This window comes from Triticum aestivum, chromosome 6B, assembly GCF_018294505.1.
Source record: "Triticum aestivum cultivar Chinese Spring chromosome 6B, IWGSC CS RefSeq v2.1, whole genome shotgun sequence".
Taxonomy (NCBI): Eukaryota; Viridiplantae; Streptophyta; class Magnoliopsida; order Poales; family Poaceae; genus Triticum; species Triticum aestivum.
The window spans coordinates 459,727,517-459,750,780 of NC_057810.1; positions in this window are offsets into that span (position 1 = coordinate 459,727,517).

The window sequence follows — 23,264 nt, forward strand, 5'->3', positions numbered from 1 at the left end:
TGTGGGTCCAGATAAATATCATACGGGCGTACTATCCACTCGGACATATTAACTTACTGTCCACTCAGAAGACAGTTAACCACTCGGCCGTATGGCTCACTCGGAAGACAGTCAACCACTCGGTCATATGGCTCACTCGGATATGCGAAGATCAACAGTCGACAAGGTAGTCGAAGCATTATCTAACGTTACGACATCAATGCCCAATTTTGTAACATAGGAGGTGAAGGGGTGGCGCACTCTTTATAAGCCACCCCCACCACTAGATCAAGGGGCTCATTTCTTCTCTCATTTCTTCCCCTCGCTCTCATCTCTCTCACCACTAGTCTCAGGACATAGCTCAGACATGGAGATCCGTTCTCCCAGCTCTCTCAAATACACCATGTAACTCCGTGTTCATGACAGATAAAGGAAAGCCTCTCCGGAGCATGAGACTAGGGTCGTTATCTCCATCGTGAGAGGCCCGAACTCGCTAAAACCATTATGTCATCCATTTGCATCTCGATAGATCATGCTCCTTTATCCTACCCCTTTCTCATTGTTGGAATCATTCCCACGACAGTTGGTGCCCACCGTGGGGCATGACGTCTATTGAACCATGATGTGAACGGTTTGTAGCAATTCTTAGATCTATTCCCTATTTTACTTATGATGCGTATCGCCTTTGCCAAGAACAGGGTCGTCTTTGGAGTCGTATGCGAATGTCGTTGCCGCTCTTCGACACATGGTCGCCGCACATGCGGACGAAGATGCGAAGGGATCAATCCCGTCCGACTCCCAGAGCGGTGACATGCTGCGACGCGCTCGCCCGCATGGCGACGCACTTGCCGGCCCTGCACCATACTCGCCCATCCCGTGACGCACTAGTCGGCCCCGCGCTATGTTGGTCGCCGTGCGACGAGCTCGCTGGCCCCGCGCCGTGCTGGCCGCCTTGTGACGAGCTCGCCAGCTCGCCGGCCCTCTCTCACATCTCCAACGGCACGCGCTGCCTCGTCACCTGCGCGTGTTTCATGTGCATCGTCTACACGGGAGAGAAGGTAACCTTCTAACCCAAGTGCATGTCATGGGACAGTTACCATTTCATTAAGGCTGGTTGTAATGGGAGTATCATAAGTAGTATCATGCATGCCAACTAGACAAATTTGATGAGGTGACATAGGATTAAATGAAGAAAGAGAGGGTTGAGTATCATATCATGATACCGTATCGTATTAAATGTTGTGCTACTATGTGTCATGCATGTCAATAAATAAAGTCAGTATAATACTAACATATGATACTATACACTATAGATGTAGTATCATACATTAGTATCATATGCATGATACTAGTACATGATACTCGCCATTACGACCAGCCAAGAGTTTTGTTACCTAATTATGGTGATTGATGCCCCCGCTTTTCCCGCAAATTAATGGCTTAATTGCTTACCTTTCGGTTTCTACATTGATTAGTTTGTGCATGCATGCACGACCATCCATGGTCTTTAATCCTTGCAAAATAGCATCCATGCATGGACACTTTAGTCCACCAAAAAATATTCGCAGATGTACTAACCTGCAGGCTCGAGCGACTCACCATTTATTCCACTCAGCTAATGGCGTGGCGACCGGATCGCAGCCCAGCTGTGGTTCACTCGACCGATTCACCTTTTTACTCGACCGACTAACGAACAGGTTCACTCGACCGGCTAGCCCTGAGATGATTTCTGCACTCTGGACAACTAATGTGTAGGTTACTCGGATGGTTGGCTTCAGCATGCACCCACCAGCACCATTCAGCTCCTCGTCGTCTTCAACTTCATGTGTGAGGCCATCGCCGAGCCTCCACGGACGACCATTGGCGCCGTCCACCCCGTCGTCGTCTCCGGCTTCGTTCGCGATGCCGTCGTCGAGCCTCCACGCACGACCATCGGCGCCGTCTGCCCCGTCATCATCTCCAACCTCATCTGCGACGCGGATGACTGCGGCTCCACACATGGCCACGGGCAAGAATGTTGGAGGATCTGGAAGGAGCGGAATGCCAGAATTTTCCAGCACACGGCCAGCACCACCAACAGAGTCCTCAACCTGATCCGTGATTATATTGATGTGTGGAGGGCAACTGGGTGTGTTGCAGACATCTCTTCTTGAGGCTGTCCTTTGTTTCATGTCCTTGCTCTGCTTCACCTGGGGTTGGAGTGCCTGTTTTGTAAGCTGGAGTGAACCATTGGCGCTAGATCGCCTAGCCTCATGGCTTTTGGTTCTACCCTCTTTCCTATCTAATAAAGATCGGCCTTTGGCCCTTCGATCGAATCTGCGCATCGTCGTGTCCGGACTCATCTACAACGCCATCTATGAGCCCCCACATTGCCTCAAATAAATCTATGAGCCCCCACATACGGCTCCTCCTCCTCCTTCGGCATCAACTACCTGATGCAGCACGAGCTCGGTGTGACCCAGGCATTGGGCGACGGTCTCGGCAGAGGAGGCACAAGCCTGGCACGGATAGAGTGCGCCATCCTCCCCGACGCCGACATTCTGTCATGTTCAGGTTCACCGAGACTACAGTTCACTCCGACGGTTAACAAACTACTGCAACAGTCGGACAGACACTCGACACTAGACATCTTTCCCACTCGGCGGTCCAGTGTGTCGCCACTCCGCTAAACGTGTCTACATCACTCGGACGCCCCGTGTGTCGCCACTCTGCAGGACACGTCTACATCACTCGGACACCCAGTGCGTCGTCACTCCGTGGGACGCATCTACATCACTCGGATGCCCCGTGCGTCGCCACTCTGTTGGACGCGTCGACATCACTCGAATGCCCCGTGCGTCACCACTCTGTTGGATGCGTCTTCATCACTCGGATGCCCCGTGCATCATCATTGCACGCCACACATCTTCATCACTTGGCCGCCCCACGCATCGCCACTCTATGGGATGAATCTACATCACTTGGACGCCCAGTGCGTCGTCACTCCACTGGATGCGTTTTCACAACTCGGATGCCCCACGCGTCATCACTTGGTTGGACACGTCCTCACCAAATCAGCCGCCTCGTGCGTCGCCACTTGGTTGGGCTAGGCCTCACCTAGAATTTCCGCGGCGAATTGATCCGATCGATTGCCCACAATTCCTTTCTGAAAGGACGTCTGTCAGTCTGACTGACCACCCTCCATGGGGACCCGTGCACTCGACACGCAATACATCTGACTGAAGTCACCTTCAGGATTGCTATGAGATGAGCTTGACGCCCGTCCGTGGGTTAACTTGGCCCTTCCACTAGGGTCCAAGGCGCATGCCTTATAAACTTGGACTCGTAGATGGCCTGCGTTGGCGTTCCCCCCGGATAAGGAGTGGCATCTCTCCGGAGAGTCATACCACGCGTCGGCATCGTCACTCGTGTTTTTATGGCATGTCCACACTCGGACCTCAAGTCTATCTCTTCTGAGAGACATATGAATGCCACCAAGTTTTGCTCGGCGATCAACAACATCCGATCATTCGGAGAACCTTTTAGTCCTCACCACTCGGTCACCCCGTGCGTCGCCATTGGTTGAACACATCCTTACCACTCATCCGCCCCGTGCGTTGCCACTCGGTGAGACACATCTACATCAGTCGGTTGCCCCAGGCATCACCATCGGGTGAACACACTCGGACACTCGCGCGCCTTCAGACAGCTAAGTCATTCTACATGCACTACATTCTGTTATTTTCACGTTCCTGAGTATCCCATAATTCACACATCACATTCACTCGGAGGCCACGCCACCGAGTGTGCCTCTACGCTCCGTTGCTTATTTTCACATACTTGCTTAGTACTCGTTATTTGACTCCCGAGTCCAACTTCCATTTTAATGCATACGTCATTCACAAACACCATGGTTCTTCATTTCAAGTTTGCATTGGTCCTCTGGGGCTGCAACTCAGTCGGAACACTACTCTACCTTTTATTTGAGTCCGGCGCTCTAACACATCAAGTTGGATCATTCACTCCGTCAAGTACGATCAATTCATTCACTCTTCTAGACTCTTGTTGGTTCTGAACCAGCAAGCCCCTTGCACACCCAACGGGTGTCTACGGGTGTTACTTACACAAATCATTTCAGCACACATCAAATTTTCACGAGAAATTATTATGTTGGCTTGTGCTATTTTTCATACACAAGTTATGCGACCACTCGACGGCTTTGTGCGCCAACTTCATCGCTTCTCGGTCTCGGTCACCGTATCATCCTAGGGCACCACAACACCGACCTTGCCACTCTGTTGATTTCAAACACGTCTGGCCAACCCCTCTGTGGAGTCCTCTTCACCGTGTCAATGACATAGCCCTTATTGTCTCATTGAGCATGAGATGGATAAGTCCCTTTTATAATTAAACTGCACACTTCACTCCTTTGCAAGTTTGCCTCTTTCGAGCATCACTCGGAAGCTTTTCCTCATATTTACCCGAGTCCGACTTGATGAATTACAAATTATCCATTAAAAACTATATTTCTCGTATTCCGACATGTCCATTGTTGAAGCCTGTAGTACGCTCGGGGGCTACGCTGCACTTGAGGGCTACTGCTCATTCGGAATGACACTCTCCTGAGTGGTCGAGTACTTCATCACCAGTCAGATCCTTCACTTCAACAAGTGCATTCGATCGACAACTTTGAAAACTTTCATAATCACTCAGACACTCTGTGCGCCAACGTCGTTCCTACTCAGACTCAATTGTCACGTCGGTCTTATTGCGTTGCAACCACACTACACCGACCTTGTCGCTACATCAGCTTCGAAAGCATCTGGCTAACTCCTTCGAGGACCATTTTTGCCACTTGGCTGCACATGTAGTCCTTCACTCGGCGACCCCATGTGTCGCCTCTTGGCTGGACATGTAGTCCTTCACTCGGCCACCCCATGTGTCGCCACTTGGCTGGACACGTAGTCTTTCACTCGGCTGCCCCCACGCGTCGTCACTAGGTTGTGCACGTTTTCACCACTCGGCCGCCCCGCGCGTCGCCACTCGGTTGTGCACGTCTTCACCGCTCGGCCGCCATGCGCGTCACCACTTGGTTGTGCACGTCTTCACCACTCGGCCGCCCCGCGCGTTGCCGCTTGGTTGTGCACGTCTTCACCACTCGGTCGCCCCGCGCGCCGCTGCTTGGTTGTGCACGTCTTCACCACTCGGCCGCCCCGCGCGTCGCCGCTTGGTTGTGCACGTCTTCACACTCGGCCGCCCCGCGCATCACCACTCGGTTGTGCACGTATTCACCACTCAACCGCCCCGCGCATCACCACTCGGTTGTGCACGTCTTTACCATTCGACCGCCCCCCGCGCCGCCACTCGGTTGTGCACGTCTTCACCATTGGGTCACCCCGCGCGTCGCCACTCGGTTGTGCATGTCTTCACAATTCGTCCGCCTCGTGCATCGCCACTAGGTTGTGCACGTATTCACCACTCGACCGCCCCGCGCGTTGCCACTCGGTTGTGCACGTATTCACCACTCGGCCGCCCCGCGCGTTGCCACTCGGTTGTGCACGTCTTCACCATTTGGCTACCCCACGCGTTGTCACTCGGCCACCCCGTGCATCACCACTTGGCTGGACACGTAGTCCTTCGCTCGACCATCTTGCACATCATCACTCGACCGCCCCGCGTGTCGCCACTCGGTTGTGCACGTCTTCACCACTCGACCGCGCCACGCGTCGCCACTCGGTTGTGCACTTCTTCACCACTCGACCGCCCCGTGTGTCGCCACTCGGTTGTGCATGTCTTCACCACTTGGCCGCCCCGCACGTCGCCACTCGGCTGTGCACGTCTTCACCACTTGGCCGCCCCGCGTGTCGCCAGTCGGCTGTGCACGTCTTCACCACTTGGCCGCCCCGCGCGTCGCCACTCGGTTGTGCACGTCTTCACCACTCGGCCGCCCTACGCGTCGCCACTAGGTTGTGCACGTCTTCACCACTCGGCCGCCCCACGCGTCGCCACTCCCTTGTGCACGTCTTCACCATTCAGCCGCCTCGCACGTCGCCACTCGGTTGTGCATGTCTTCACCACTCGGCCGCCCCACGCGTCGCCACTCGGTTGTGCACATCTTCACCACTCGGCCGCCCCGCGCGTCGCCACTCGGCCACCCCGCGCATCACCACTTGGCTGGACATGTAGTCCTTCGCTCGGCCACCTCGCACATCATCACTCGGCCGCCCCGCACATCACCACTTGGTTGTGCATGTCTTCACCACTCGGCCGCCCCGCGCGTCGCCACTCGGTTGTGCATGTCTTCACCATTCGGCCGCCCCATGTGTTGCCACTCGGTTGTGCATGTCTTCACCACTCGGCCACCCTGTGCGTTGATACGTCTCCAACATATCTATAATTTTTGATTGTTCCATGATGTTATGTTATCATTCTTGGATGTTTTACAATCATTTAATAGCAACTTTATATCATTTTTTGGGACAAACCTATTGACATAGTGCCCAATGCTAGTTGTTGTTTTTTGCTTGTTTTTTACTTCATAGGAAGTCAATACCAAATAATGTCCAAACATAGTGAAACTTTCTGGTGATTTTTTCTGGACAGAAGACACACGATGGGCCAAGAAAGTACCTGAGGGGGCTCCGAGGGGAGCACAACCCACCAGGGCGCGCCTAGGTGGGTTATGCTCACCTCGGTGGCCTCCCGCACCGCCTCTTTGCTCAATAAATACCCCAGTATTCCAGAAACCCTAGGGGAGTCGACGAAAATCAATTCCAGCTGCGCAAGTTCTAGAAACCACAGGCCCAATCTAGACACCATCACGGAGGGGTTCATCATCCTCATTGGTGCCTCTCCGATGATGCGTGAGTAGCTCATTATAGACCTACGAGTCTGTAGTTAGTAGCTAGATGGCTTCCTCTCTCTTTTGATTCTCAATACAATGGTCTCTTGGAGATCTATTTGATGTAACTCTTTTTGCAGTGTGTTTGTTGAGATCCGATGAACTTTGAGTTTATGATCAGATCTATGTTTTTATCCATGAATGTTATTTGTGTCTTTTCATCTCTTATATGCATGATTACTTATAGCCTCGTATTTATTCTTCGAATATTTGGTTTATTTAGGCCAACTAGATCAATTTTTCTTGCCATAGGAAGAGGTGCTTTGTGATGGGTTCGATCTTACGGAGCTTGATCCCAGTGACAGAAGGGGAACCGACATGTGTGTATCGTTGCCATTAAGGATAACAAGATGGGGTCTATTTCTACATAAATAGATCTTGTCTACATAAGGTCATCGTTCTTATTGCATTACTCCATTTTCCCATGAACTTAATACACTAGATACATGCTGGATAGCGGTCAATGTGTGGAGTAATAGTAGTAGATGCAGGCAGGAGTCGTTCTACTAATCTTGGACGTGATGCCTATATAATGAGCATTGCCTAGATATCATCATGATTATTTGAATTTCTACCAATTGCCCAACAGTAATTTGTTTACCCACCATATGCTATTTTTCTCGAGAGAAGCCACTAGTGAAATCTACGGCCCCCGGTTCTCTTCTTTATTATATTTGCCTTCAAGATCTATTTTTATTTGCTTTTATTTCAGATCTATTAATCCAAAAACACAAAAATACCTTGATGCAATTTTTATTTATTTATTTATTTTATCTTGCATTCCCGCGAGATCTATTTATCCAATTTACTACAATATTACCTATCCTTTTACCTGTGGGGGATTGACAACCCCTCTCTTACGTTGGGTTGCAAGTATTTGTTCTTTGTGTGCAGAAACTGTTTACGTGGTGTTCCGTGGTTCTCCTACTGGTTCAATAACCTTGGTTTCGTTGATGTTTGCTTGAACTACGTTGGTATTTCCCCAAAGAGGAAGTGATGATGCAGCACATCAACAGTAGGTATTTCCCTCAGTGATGAGATCAAGGTTATCGAACCACTAGGAGAACCAAGCAACACCACGTAAATAGCTCTTGCACACAAAGAACAAATACCTGCAACCCGGCGTAAGAGGGGTTGTGAATCCCTCACGGGTGTAAACATAGATAAAATTGCAGTAGATTGGATAAATAGTTCTCGTGGGAACGCGACATAAAATAAATAACTAAAAATTGTAGCAAGGTATTTTCGTATTTTTGGTTTAATAGATGTGAAAATAAAAGCAAATGAAAATAGACCGTGAAGGCAAATATATTAAAGAAGAAACCTCGGGGGCGTAGATTTCACTAGTGGCTTCTCTCGAGAAAAATAGCAAACGGTGGATAAAGAAATTATTGTTGGGCAATTGATAGAACTTCAAATACTCATGACGATATCCAGGCAATGATCATTATATAGGCATCACGTCCAAGATTAGTAGACTGACTCCTGCCTGCATCTACTACTATTACTGCACACATTGACCTCTATCCAGCGTGCATCTAGTGTATTAAGTTCATGGAAAAATGGAGTAATGCAATAAGAACAATGACATGATGTAGACAAGATATATTTATGTAGAAATATACCCCATATTGTTATCCTTAATAGCAATGATACATACGTCTCGGTTCCCCTTCTGTCACTAGGATCAAGCACCGTAAGATCGAACCCATCACAAAGCACCTCTTCCCATTGCAAGATAAAAAAAATCAAGTTGGCCAAAAAAACCAAATATCGGATAAGAAATACGAGGCTATAAGCAATCATGCATATAAGAGATCAAAGAAGACTCAAATAACTATCATGGATAAAAACATAGATATGTTCATAAACTCAAAGTTCATCGGATCCCAACAAACACACCGCAAAAAGAGTTACATCATATGGATCTCTAAGAGACCATTGTATTGAGAATCAAACGAGAGAGAGGAAGCCATCTAGCTACTAACTACGGACCCGTAGGTCTACAATGAACTTCTCATGCATCATCAGAGAGGCACAAATGATGATGATGAACCCCTCTCTGATGGTGTCTAGATTCGATCTGGTGGTTCTGGAACTTGTCATGACTGGAATTGATTTTTGTCGACTCTTCTAGGGTTTCTGGAATATCGGGGTATTTATAGAGCAAAGTGGCGGCACGGGAGGACACCGAGGTGGGCATAACCCACCTGGGCGCGCCTAGGCCCCCAGGCGCGCCCTGGTGGGTTGTGCCCCCTCGGGGCACCCCTCTGGCACTTCTTCGGCCCATCTTGTGTGTTCTGGTCCAGAAAAAATCCACAAAAAGTTTCATTGCGTTTGGACTCCGTTTGGTATTGATTTCCTGCGATATAAAAAACTAGTAGAAAACAACAACTGACACTTGGCACTATTTCAATAGGTTAGTACCAAAAAATGATATGAATTGATTGTAAAACATCCAAGAATAACAATATAACAGCATGGAACAATCAAACATTATAGATGCATTGCAGACGTTTCACTCATCACTGAAGGAAATACCTACCGTAGCTGTGCTGCATCATCCCTTCCTCTTTGGGGCAATACCGACGTAGTTCAAGCCGCATCAAAAGGAATTTCTGGCGCCGTTGCCGGGGAGACATTATGAACATCCACCAGGTTCCTAATCACAAATCTCATCTCCTTGCAATTTACATCATTTGCCACTTGCCTCTCGTTTTCCTCTCCCTACTTCACAAAAATTTGTCGTTTTATTTGCCCTCTTTTTTTTCGTCGTTTTCTTGTCAGATCTACTTTTTGTGTGCACTCTTGTTATTCACTTTTTGCCGTTATGGGTAGCTCTTCTTCTATTACCTGCACCCCTGAGAACGAGGTTCTTAACTCTAAGCAAAGGGGAGGGGAGAATTTAAAAGATGCTCGGTATACAATTTGCAATGCTCATAATAGATCTATCCGTAAGCAATCCACCGTTCTTCTTCTTCATTGTTTTATGTGGGCATCACCACTTGATATAGATTCGTCCTTGATATGATTACTGGTGGAAATTTCTTGATGTGCCCCTCTGTTGATGCTTTTAATGATATGGGAAATTTAGTGGGATCACCACCTCTTATGGTTAATGAAACAACTTTGACTCTCGAGCATGTTATGGAAAGGCTAGATGCTATTGAAAGGAAAATTATTACTAAAGAACATCTTGAGAACTTGGATAAAAAGATGCATAATTTTTCTAGTAAAATTGGGTCAAAAGCAGGAGAAGTTCTTAAGTTGTTAAAAGAAAAGGGAACCATGATTCATGAAAGAGTTGAAGAAAGTCCGTCTAGGATCGATAAATTGGAAGAGATCTTTAGTAATATAAGTATGGCTTTTGCTTCCACTAAAACTATTGAAAAAAAACCATTAAAGTTAGCAAGAGTACTCAAATCAATAAGAACAAGGGTGCAACTTCTAGTAGTAATAATAAAGAAGATCTTAAAATGATTAGTATTCACCTGGATTTTGTTGAAGTTATAAGAGACCCTAATAATAAGAACGATTTCCTCAATTTTATGCCTAGAAATTTTGCTATTCTACTTGCTAAATCTTCAAATAAATCTGATTGTGTGATTGAAGAGCTGGAAGCCAAAGATGATAATACTTAGATCTTTGCATTATGCCTAGCTAAGGGTGTAAAACGATAGCGCTTGTTGGGAGGCAACCCAATGAATAGAATTTTATTTTTGTCTTTTTTATTTCTGTTCTTGAGTGTTTTCATGATTGTGCTACTATTATGATTGTGTTTTTTGTGTTTTAGTTAGTGTTTGTGCCAAGCAAAGCCTTTGGGATCATGTTGGGTGACAGTTGATTTGATCTTGTTGAAAAACAGAAACTTTTGTGCTCAGAAAAACAATTTTCATAAATCACAGAAACGTGATTTTGCTTTGAAATTTTTACACAATAGTGATATACAAATTTCCCACGTTGTCCTAATTTTTCAGAATTTTTGGAGTTACCGAAGTATTCGAAGTATTCAGATTGCTACAGACTGTTCTGTTTTTGACAGATTCTGTTTTCTTTGCATTGTGTGCTTATTTCGATGAATCTATGGTTTGTATTGGAGGGTATAAGCTATAGAAAAGTTTTAATACATTATATATAATGCAAAAATAAAATATGAATGGGTTTGCAATAGTACTTATAGTAGTAATTTGCTTTGTTATACTAACGGATCTCACAAAGGTTTTGTTGAGTTTTGTGTGATTGAAGTTTTCAAGTTTTGCGTGAGATCACGATGGATGAAGGAATAAGGAGTAAGAAGAGTCTAAGCTTGGGGATGCCCATGGCATCCCAAGATATTATCTAAAAGAGAAGCAAGCAACTAATCTTGGGGATGCCCGAGTGGCATCCCCTCTTTCTTCTAACGACCATCGACATTTTACTTGGAGCTATATTTTTATTCGTCACATATCATGAGTTTTACTTGGAGCGTCTTTTATGATATGAGTCTTTGCTTGTTTTGCTTTTTAATCTAAGTCATGTATCCTTGCTGGACACACCTATTTGAGAGAGCCAAAATTATGCTATGACTTCTTAGAATTGCTCTCTATGCTTCACTTAAATCTTTTTGAGCTTTGGAATTGCTCTAGTGCTTCACTTATATCTTTTTGAGCATGGTGCGCTTTAGCATTTTTGAAGAAATGCTCTCATGCTTCACTTAGATTTATTTGAGAGTTAGTAAATTTTTTAAGAAATTATCTCTTGCTTCACTTAAATTATTCTGAGAGAAGAAAAATTGTATGCTCATGTTCTTCACTTAGATTTGTTTGAGCTATAAAAGCAACATATGAAATTAGTCCCAAAGTGATAGATATTCAAGAGGGATATAATAAAAACTTTCATGAAGATCATTGGAGAAATTAAACTTGATTCCTTGTAATAGTTTTGCGATATGTTGATATAATATGCGAGTCATGTTGATGAGTAATTATGCTTTAGTAAGAATATCGGTGTTAAGGTTTGTGATTCAAATAGTTTTGCAATGAAATTACATCCTACTTGTGGTGCATTATTCGGTGTTAGTTATGCTTAATGCTCGCTTATGAGATTTTTCGTTTCTTGGTTGGATGCTTCTCAATCTTTTGCTAGCCTTCATTTGCACTAAGTATGACCACTACTTATGCATCCAAAATCCTTAAACTAGTTTTGCCACATGAGTCCACTATACCTACCTATATGCGGTATTATTTTGCCGTTCTAAGAAAATTTGTATGTGCCATCTCTAATTTTCAAAATAAATTTCTCTTTTGTGTGCTCTTACCGCTCATGAAACGGTAGGGGGTGGATGGTATTTTTCCATGCTAGATGTGTTATTCTCAAGATGAGTGTTTATTCACTTGTCATTGCACGAGAGTACGACAAAGGTATTAGGGATGCCCAGTCCCGAAATGAAAAATGAATTTACTTTATGTTGTCAAATAATAAATTCCTTGGGAAGCGTTAGTATGGACGGCACTCCATGGATTCAGTTAGCCGTGGAATGTGAAAGTATGGTGGAAAAAGGAATAAACTTTGTTTTCTATTGGGAAACGCCTATGATATATCTAGCATGGAAAGTATTGGGAACTACGCGATCATTTTTATTGACAGGAAAAGCATGCCACCCAAAATGTTTTTATCTCTACTTTTTTTTGCTTTGAGCTCTGGCACCTCTACAAATCCCTACTTCCCTCTGCGAAGGTCCGTTCTTTTTACTTTATGCAATTTTTATTTTTACTTGAGTCTCCATATTCTCTTAGAAAGCACCAACTAAGGGCCACTATGATCGTACTTGAGCATTGGTTGTAGCTAATATGCGAGTGTGTTTCATGCATGGATCAGTGATTGAGCATAATGGGCTAGGGACAACTTGCTTTAGTGTTGATATTTTGAAAGACATGGTTGCTTGTTGATATGCTTGAGTATTGAAATCTTCATGTCAAAACTAGACTGTTGCTTTGAACCATATAAAAGTCCAGTTGTCCATGCTACAAAGGAAATATTATGTGATGAACATGTTAGGCAGCAATCCGCATCAAAAATTCGGCTTTTATCATTTACCTACTCGAGGACGAGCAGGAATTAAGCTTGGGGATGTTGATATGTCTCCAATTTATCTATGATTTTTTATTGTTCCATGTTGTTATATTACCATTCTTGGATGTTTTATAATCATTTTATAGCAACTTTGTATCATTTTCTGGGACTAACCTATTGACATAGCGTCCAATGCCAGTTGCTGTATTTTGCTTGTTTTTTACTTCATAGGAAATCAATACCAAACAGAGTCCAAACGCAGCAAAACTTTTTGGCGATTTTTTCTGGACCAGAAGACACACGATGGGCCAAGAAAGTAGCTGAGGGGTGCTTCGAGGGGAGCACAACCCACCAGGGCGCGCTGATACGTCTCCAACGTATCTATAATTTTTGATTGTTCCATGCTATTATATTACCCCTTTTGGATGTTTATGGGCTTTATTTTACACATTTATATCATTTTTGGGACTAACCTATTAACCGGAGGCCCAACCCGTATTGATGTTTTTTTGTCTATTTCAGTATTTCGAAGAAAAGGAATATCAAACGGAGTCCAAACGGAATGAAACCTTCGGGAGCGTGATTTTTGGAACGAACGTGATCCGGAGAGCTTGGAGTGCAAGTCAAGAAGCTCCCGAGGACCCCACGAGATAGGCCCCCCCTGTATGGCGCGCCCCCGATCTCGTGGGCCCCTCGGGCGGCCACCGACGTACTTCTTCCTCCTATATATACCTACGGACCCTGAAAACATCCAGGAGCACCACGAAACACAATTTCCACCACCGTAACCTTCTGTATCCGCGAGATCCCATCTTGGAGCCTTCGCTGGCACTCTACCGGAGGGGGAATCGACCACGGAGGGCTTCTACATCAACATCCTTGCCCCTCCAATGAGTTGTGAGTAGTTTACCACAGACCTACGGGTCCATAGTTATTAGCTAGATGGCTTCTTCTCTCTTTTTGGATCTCAATACAATGTTCTCCCCCTCTCTTGTGGAGATCTATTCGATGTAATCTCTTTTTGCGGTGTGTTTGTCGAGATCCGATGAATTGTGGGTTTATGATCAAGTTTATCTATTAATAATATTTGAATCTTCTCTGAATTCTTTTATGTATGATTGAGTTATCTTTGCAAGTCTCTTCGAATTATCAGTTTGGTTTGGCCTACTAGATTGGTCTTTCTTGCCATGGGAGAAGTGTTTAGCTTTGGGTTCAATCTTGCAGTGTTCTTACCAAGTGACAGAAAGGGTTGCAAGACACGTATTGTATTGTTGCCATCGAGGATAACAAGATGGGGTTTATACCATATTGCATGAGTTTATCCCTCTACATCATGTCATCTTGCTTAATGTGTTACTCTGTTCTTATGAACTTAATACTCTAGATGCAGGCAGGAGTCGGTCGATGTGTGGAGTAATAGTAGTAGATGCAGGCAGGAGTCGGTCTACTTGTTATGGACGTGATGCCTATATACATGATCATGCCTAGATAATCTCATAACTATGCGCTTTTCTATCAATTGCTCGACAGTAATTTGTTCACCCACCGTAATACTTATGCTATCTCGAGAGAAGCCTTTAGTGAAACCTATGGCCCCCGGGTCTATTCTTATCATATTTGCTTTCAATTTACTTTTATTTGCATCTTTACTTTTTGCATCAATATACCAAAAATATATTACTATCTCTATTAGATCTCACTTTCGTAAGTGGCCGTGAAGGGATTGACAACCCCTTTATTGCGTTGGTTGCGAGTTCTCAGTTCGTTTGTGTAGGTGCGTGGGACTTTTGAGAAGCCTTCTACTAGATTGATACCTTGGTTCTCAAAACTGAGGGAAATACTTACGCTACACTTGTTGCATCACCCTCTCCTCTTCGGGGAAAACCAACGCTAGCTCAAGACGTAGCACGCGCCTAGGTGGGTTGTGCCCACCTCGGTGGCCTCCCTCACTGCCTCTTTGCTCTATAAATACCGCAATATTCCAGAAACCCTAGGGGAGTCGAAGAAACTCAATTCCAGCCGCTGCAAGTTCCAGAAACCACAGATCGAATCTAGACACCATCACAGAGGGGTTCATCATCCTCATTGGCACCTCTCCGATGATGCGTGAGTAGTTCATTGTAGACCTACGGGTCCATAGTTAGTAGCTAGTGAAGGAAATATGCCCTAGAGGCAATAATAAAGTTATTATTTATTTCCTCATATCATGATAAATGTTTATTATTCATGCTAGAATTGTATTAACCGGAAACATAATACATGTGTGAGTACATAGACAAACATAATGTCACTAGTGTGCCTCTACTTGACTAGCTGATTAATCAAAGATGGTTATGTTTCCTAACCATAGACATGTGTTGTCATTTGATTAATGGGATCACATCATTAGAAGAATGATGTGATTGACTTGACCCATTCCGTTAGCCTAACACTTGATCGTTTAGTATGTTGCTATTGCTTTCTTCATGACTTATACAAAGTTCCTACAACTATGAGATTATGCAACTCCCGTTTACCGGAGGAACACTTTGTGTGCTACCAAACATCACAACGTAACTGGGTGATTATAAAGGAGCTCTATAGGTGTCTCCAAAGGTACATGTTGAGTTGGCGTATTTCGAGATTAGGTTTTGTCACTCCGATTGTCGGTGAGGTATCTCTGGGCCCTCTCGGTAATGCACATCACTATGAGCCTTGCAAGCAATGTGGCCAATGAGTTGGTTACAGAATGATGCATTACATAACGAGTAAAGAGATTTGCCGGTAATGATATTGAACTATGTATTGGATACCGACGATCGAATCTCGGGCAAGTAACATACCAATGACAAAGGGAACAACGTATGTTGTTATACGGTTTGACCGATAAAGATCTTTGTAGAATATGTAGGAGCCAACATGAGCATCCAGGTTCCGCTATTGGTTATTGACCGGAAACAGTTCTAGGTCATGTCTACATAGTTCTCGAACCCGTAGGGTCCGCACGCTTAACGTTACGATGACCGTTTTATTATGAGTTTATAAGTTTTGATGTACCGAAGGTTGTTGGGAGTCCCGAATGTGATCAGGGACATGACAAGGAGTCTCGAAATGGTCGAGACATAAAGATTGATATATTGGATGACTATATTCGGAAACCGGAAGTGTTCCGGGTGATTTCGGAGAAAACCGGAGTGCCGGAGGGGGAACCCCCCCGGGAACTATGGGCCTTGTTGGGCCCTAGTGGAGAGAGAGAGGGGCCGGCGAGGGCAAGAGGCGCCCCCCTCCCCTTGAGTCCGAATAGGACAAGGAAGGGGGGAGGGGCGGTGCCCCCTTGCCTTTCCCCTCTCGCACTCCTTCCTTCCCCCTCCTTCTTGGACTAGGAAAGGGAGGGGCAAACCTACTTGGAGTAGGTTTCCCCCTCCTAGGGCGCGCCACCCCCTTGGCCGGCCCCCTCCTCCTCCCCCCTTTATATACGGAGGAGGGGGGCACCTCTAGACACACAAGTTGATCTTCGTGATCGTTCCTTAGCCGTGTGCGGTGCCCCCCTCCACCATATTCCACCTCGGTCATATCGTAGCGGTGCTTAGGCGAAGCCCTGCGTCGGTAGAACATCATCATCGTCACCATGCCGTCATGCTGACGAAACTCATCCCCGAGACCCTGCTGGATCAGAGTTCGGGGATCGTCATCGAGCTGAACGTGTGCTGAACTTGGAGGTGCCGTACGTTCGGTGCTTGGATCGGTCGGATCATGAAGACGTACGACTACATCAACCTCGTTGTCATAATGCTTCTGCTTTTGGTCTACGAGGGTACATGGACAACACTCTCCCCTCTCGTTGCTATGCATCACCATGATCTTGCGTGTGCATAGGATTTTTTTTTAAATTACTAAGTTCCCCAACAGTGGCATCCGAGCCTAGGTTTTATGCGTTGATGTTATATGCACGAGTAGAACACAAGTGAGTTGTGGGCGATACAAGTCATACTGCTTACCAGCATGTCATACTTTGGTTCGGCGGTATTGTTGGATGAAGCGGCCCGGACCAACATTACGCGTACGCTTACGCGAGACTGGTTTTACCGCCATGCTTTGCACATAGGTGACTAGCGGGTGTCTGTTTCTCCAACTTTAGTTGAACCGAGTGTGGCTACGCCTGGTCCTTGCGAAGGTTAAAACAACACTAACTTGACGAACTATTATTGTGGTTTTGATGCGTAGGTAAGAACGGTTCTTGCTCAGCCCGTAGCAGCCACGTAAAATTTGGAACAACAAAGTAGAGGACGTCTAACTTGTTTTTGCAGGGCATGTTGTGATGTGATATGGTGAAGATGTGATGCTATATTTTATTGTATGAGATGATCATGTTTTGTAACCGAAGTTATCGGCAACTGGCAGGAGCCATATGGTTGTCGCTTTATTGTATGAAATGCAAACGCCCTGTAATTGCTTTACTTTATCACTAAGTGGTAGCGATAGTCGTAGAAGCAATAGATGGCGTAATGACAACGATGCTACGATGGAGATCAAGGTGTCACGCCGGTGATGATGGTGATCACGACGGTGCTTCGGAGATGGAGATCACAAGCACAAGATGATGATGGACATATCATATCACTTATATTGATTGCATGTGATGTTTATCCTTTATGCATCTTATCTTGCTTTGATTGACGGTAGCATTTTAAGATGATCTCTCACTAAATTATCAAGAAGTGTTCTCCCTGAGTATGCACCGTTGTGAAAGTTCTTCGTGCTGAGACACCACGTGATGATCGGGTGTGATAGGCTCTACGTTCAAATACAACGGGTGCAAAACATTTGCACACGCAAAATACTCAGGTTTAAACTTGACGAGCCTAGCATATACAGATATGGACTCGAAACACGGAGACCGAAAGGTCGAACGTGAATCATATAGTTGATATGATCAACATAGTGATGTTCACCATTGAAACTACTCCATCTCATGTGATGATCGGACATGGTTTAGTTGATTTGGATCACGTGATCACTTAGATGACTAGAGAGATGTCTGTCTAAGTGGGAGTTCTTAAGTAATGTGATTAATTGAACTTAAATTTATCATGAACTTAGTACCTGATAGTATTTTGCTTGTCTATGTTTGATGTAGATAGATGGCTCGTGCTGTTGTTCCGTTGAATTTTAATGCATTCCTTGAGAAAGCTAAGTTGAAAGATGATGGTAGCAATTACACGGACTGGGTCCGTAACCTGAGGATTATCCTCATTGCTGCACAGAAGAATTACGTCCTGGAAGCACTGCTGGGTGCCAGGCCTGCTACAGATGCAACTGACGACGTTAAGAACGTCTGGCAGAGCAAAGCTGATGACTACTCGATAGTTCAGTGTGCCATGCTTTATGGTTTGGAACCGGGTCTTCAACAACGCTTTGAACGTCATGGAGCATATGAAATGTTCCAGGAGTTGAAGTTAATATTTCAAGCAAATGCCCGGATTGAGAGATATGAAGTCTCCAATAAGTTCTATAGCTGTAAGATGGAGGAGAGTAGTTCTGTCAGTGAACACATACTCAAAATTCTGGGTATAATAATCACTTGATTCAACTGGGAGTTAATCTTCCTGATTATAGTGTCATTGACAGAATTCTTCAATTACTGCCGCCAAGCTACAAGAGCTTCGTGATGAACTATAATATGCAAGGGATGGACAAGACTATTCCCGAGCTCTTCGCAATGCTAAAGGCTGCGGAGGTAGAAATCAAGAAGGAGCATCAAGTGTTGATGGTCAATAAGACCACTAGTTTCAAGAAAAAAGGGCAAAGGGAAGAAGAAGGGGAACTTCAAGAAGAACAACAAACAAGTTGCTGCTCAAGAGAAGAAACCCAAGTCTGGACCTAAGCCTGAGACTGAGTGCTTCTACTGCAAGCAGACTGGACACTGGAAGCGGAACTGCCCCAAGTATTTGGCGGATAAGAAGGATGGCAAAGTGAACAAAGGTATATGTGATATACATGTTATTGATGTATACCTTACTAATGCTCGCAGTAGCACCTGGGTATTTGATACTGGTTCTGTTGCTAATATTTGCAACTCGAAACAGGGACTACGGAATAGGCGAAGATTGGCTAAGGACGAGGTGACGATGCGCGTGGGAAATGGTTCCAAAGTCGATGTGATCGCGGTCGGCACGCTACCTCTACATCTACCATCGGGATTAGTTTTAGACCTAAATAATTGTTATTTTGTGACAGCGTTGAGCATGAACATTATATCTGGATCTTGTTTGATGCGAGACGGTTATTCATTTAAATCAGAGAATAATGGTTGTTCTATTTATATGAGTAACATCTTTTATGGTCATGCACACTTACAGAGTGGTCTATTTTTATTAAATCTCGATAGTAGTGATACACATATTCATAATGTTGAAGCCAAAAGATGCAGAGTTAATAATGATAGTGCAACTTATTTGTGGCACTACCGTTTAGGTCATATCAGTATAAAGCGCATGAAGAAACTCCATACTGATGGAATTTTGGAATCACTTGATTATGAATCACTTGGTACTTGCGAACCGTGCCTCATGGGCAAGATGACTAAAACGCCGTTCTCCGGAACTATGGAGCAAGCAACTGATTTATTGGAAATCATACATACTGATGTATGTGGTCCAATGAATATTGAGGCTCACGGCGGGTATCGTTATTTTCTCACCTTCACAGATGATTTGAGCAGATATGAGTATATCTACTTGATGAAACACAAGTCTGAAACATTTGAAAAGTTCAAAGAATTTCAGAGTGAAGTGGAAAATCATCGTAACAAGAAAATAAAAATTTCTACGATCTGATCGTGGAGGAGAATATTTGGGTTACGAGTTTGGTTTACATTTGAAACAATGCGGAAAAGTTTCGCAACTCACGCCACCCGGAACACTGTCACGCCCAATATGCGACCCTATCCAAAAGGAACTCGAAGGTCCCACCAAGGATAGACCCACATATTGAAACGCTTTTGCAAGGTGGATATCATTACATCAACATTACATAATAGATGGGGATACATACAAGAGGCATACAATGCCACACGAATACAACATCATCTTACATCAGAGCATCATTCGACTATGGATGAAACACAAACAGAAACTCAAACGACATCCACCCTGCTAGCCCACGCTGCCGACCTGGAACCTATCCCCTGATCGAAGAAGCAGAAGAAGAACTCAACGCAAGCAAGCATCGCTCTCATGTCATGATCATCGCAAAAGCTGTACCTGCAACTGTTGTTGTAGTAATCTGTGAGCCACGAGGACTCAGCAACCCCATTACCATGGGTATCAAGACTAGCAAAGCTTAAATGGGAAAGGAAGGGGGTAAAGTGGTGAGGTTGCAGCAGCGACTAAGCATATATGGTGGCTAACATACGCAAATAAGAGCGAGAAGAGAAGCAAAGGAACGGTCGTGAAGCTAGCAATGATCAAGAAGTGATCCTGAACTCCTACTTACGTCAAACATAACCCAGAAACCGTGTTCACTTCCCGGACTCCGCCGAAAAGAGACCATCACGGCTACACACACGGTTGATGCATTTTAATTCGGATCTGGTGTCAAGTTATCTACAACCGGACATTAACAAATTCCCATCTGCCTATAACCGCAGGCACGACTTTCGAAAGATTATACCCTGCAGGGGTGTCCCAACTTAGCCCATGATAAGCTCTCGCGATCAACGAAGGATATACCTTCTCCCAGGAAGACCCGATCAGACTCGGAATCCCGGTTTACAAGACATTTCGACAATGTTAAAACAAGACCAGCAAAGCCGCCCGATGCGTCGACAAATCCCGATAGGAGCTGCACATATCTTGTTCTCAGGGCACACGGGATGAGACATCCTACGAGTAAAACCAGACCTCGAGTTGCCCCGAGGTGGCCCCGCAGTCTACTCGGTTCGGACCAACACTAAGACAAGCACTGGCCCGGGGGGGCTAAAATAAAGATGACCCTTGGGTTGGCCGACCCAAGGGAAAGGGTAGGTGGTGGTGAGGCAAATGGTAAAACCAAGGTTGGGCCTTGCTGGAGGACTTTTATTCAAAGCGAACTGTCAAGGGGGTCCCATAAATCATCCGACCACGTAAGGAATGCAAAATCCGAGAACATAACACCAGTATGACGGAAACTAGGGCGGCAAGAGTGGAACAAAACACTAGGCAAAAGGCCGAGTCTTCCACCCTTTAGCAAATATATAGATGCATTAATAATATAAGAGATATTGTGATATCCCAACAAAAATCCTGTCCACCATGGAGCAATCTTCAACTTCACCTGCAACTAGCAACACTATAAGAGGGGCTGAGCAAGAGCGGTAACATAGCTCAACAACGGTTTGCATAGGAAAGGTGTCAAAGGTTAGAGGTTCATGGCAATATGGGATGGCTTGATAAACAGGTGATAGGTAGCGCAGCAAAGCGATAGAACAAAGCAACTAGCATAGCAATGATAGTAGTGAGATCCAGGGTAGCGGTCATCTTGCCTGAAATCCCACAAGGAAGAAGAACGAGTCCATGACGAAGATGAAGCCACGAAGACGAACCAAGCGTAGACGAACGAATCCTCACGATCGCAACGATACGGGAACTATCGAGAAGAAGCACACAACATAGTAAACACACCACACATGAACAAGGCATGATGCACAAACAAGTATGATGCAAGACAAGACTACATGAAGCTACTCATGGCAAGAGATGATGCAAACAAGAGCAACACATCAAGGCAAGTTTAAATGAGGCCGGGAACAACATATAACAATTCCGGTAAGTCCTCATATGCATATTTCGAAGTTGGTCCAGATCTGAATAAACCTTATGTTCAAGTTGTTAAACAGCAAGTTAAGCTACACCAAGATGATCTACACGAGATTCTAGTCAAGTTACATATAAAGTTCACTTAATTCGGAGCTACGACCTAGAAGATATGAGCAAAACAAGTTAAACATGGCATTGATGCAAAATGCACCCAAACATCAAACAAACACCTCAAAACATTGATGCAACATGATAATATGAAGCTACATGCAATTCTAATCAAGTTTCATATAGAGCACACTCAAAACGGAGCAACGGTTCAACACACACACATGAAACAAGTTATAGCAATAATCTGTCCAAAATAGCAACTAGGCATATTGCAAGCATCAAAACAACATGCTACAACACCACAATATGAAAACAAAATGCATGGACATGATTTAAAAGTAAAGCATTACAAAACATGAACACTGAGCTAACTCCAGAAATCACTAGAACATGCTCAAACACACATGGTAAGATTGCAAGTTATAACAATTCAGACTTTGCAGAAAATAACATCAGGATGCAATGTTTAGAGCTATCAAAAAACATGTTACAGGAACTTATAATAGCAAAACAAAACATGGCATGATTCTACTCAAAGCATAGATCAAAAGTCCCTTACTGACCATGAGCCAAAAAGGACCAGACAATATGATGGCACCCACGTAAACATGGCAAGTTATAATACAGATTCAAACATGGCAGAAACAAAATTATGAAGGCATGTAGATGAGCTTGTGCAACTCACTACAGAGCAAAACATGGCATGGCAAGGCAACCAACAGTAAGAAGACATGTTTGTGAAGCTAAGAATGGCAAGAGCAAGTCCATAGGGTGCATGGAACACTAGGAAAACACATGGCAACAACTGAACTTAATGTTAACAGGCTGACAGCGACATTATGAAGCAACTTTGGAGCAAGATATGAACAAGCTATAGAAGGCTATAAATGCAACCAGGGGCATGGATGTATAAAGCATGACATGTAGAACAAAACACATTTAGTGAACATCTCCAGATTATGCATAGAATGATTAGTAGCAACATGTTTATATAGCATCATGAAATAACAGATTCAGCCTAGCAAAATAGCAAAATCAAGTACACTACTTAACAAGCTTGAATCAATCACCACAAGTCATTGCATGACAAGATAAGCATAGCATCATCAAGAGGGCATGTTTGTGAAACAAACCAAGTCAAGAACAAGTCCATAGCATGCAAGGATCAACTATAGCAACCTTGGCAAAATTGAATAACATGTAAACAATCTGCCAGGAAACATTTTGAAGCAAAAGTAGAGCACGCAAATGACATGCTAGACTACTCCATAATTGCAAGAAGGGGCATGAATGGATATACAACCACCATATGTTCAAAACACCCTTACTGAAGTATCTCAAAATATGCATGGATCTCTCTGTAGCATCAAGTTTACATGGCTTCAAAATAACAGCAGAACAAGCACTAAAATCAGCAACATCACGATGCCTAGTTTGCATGCTTGTGCTAGTTACCACATTGATCACAA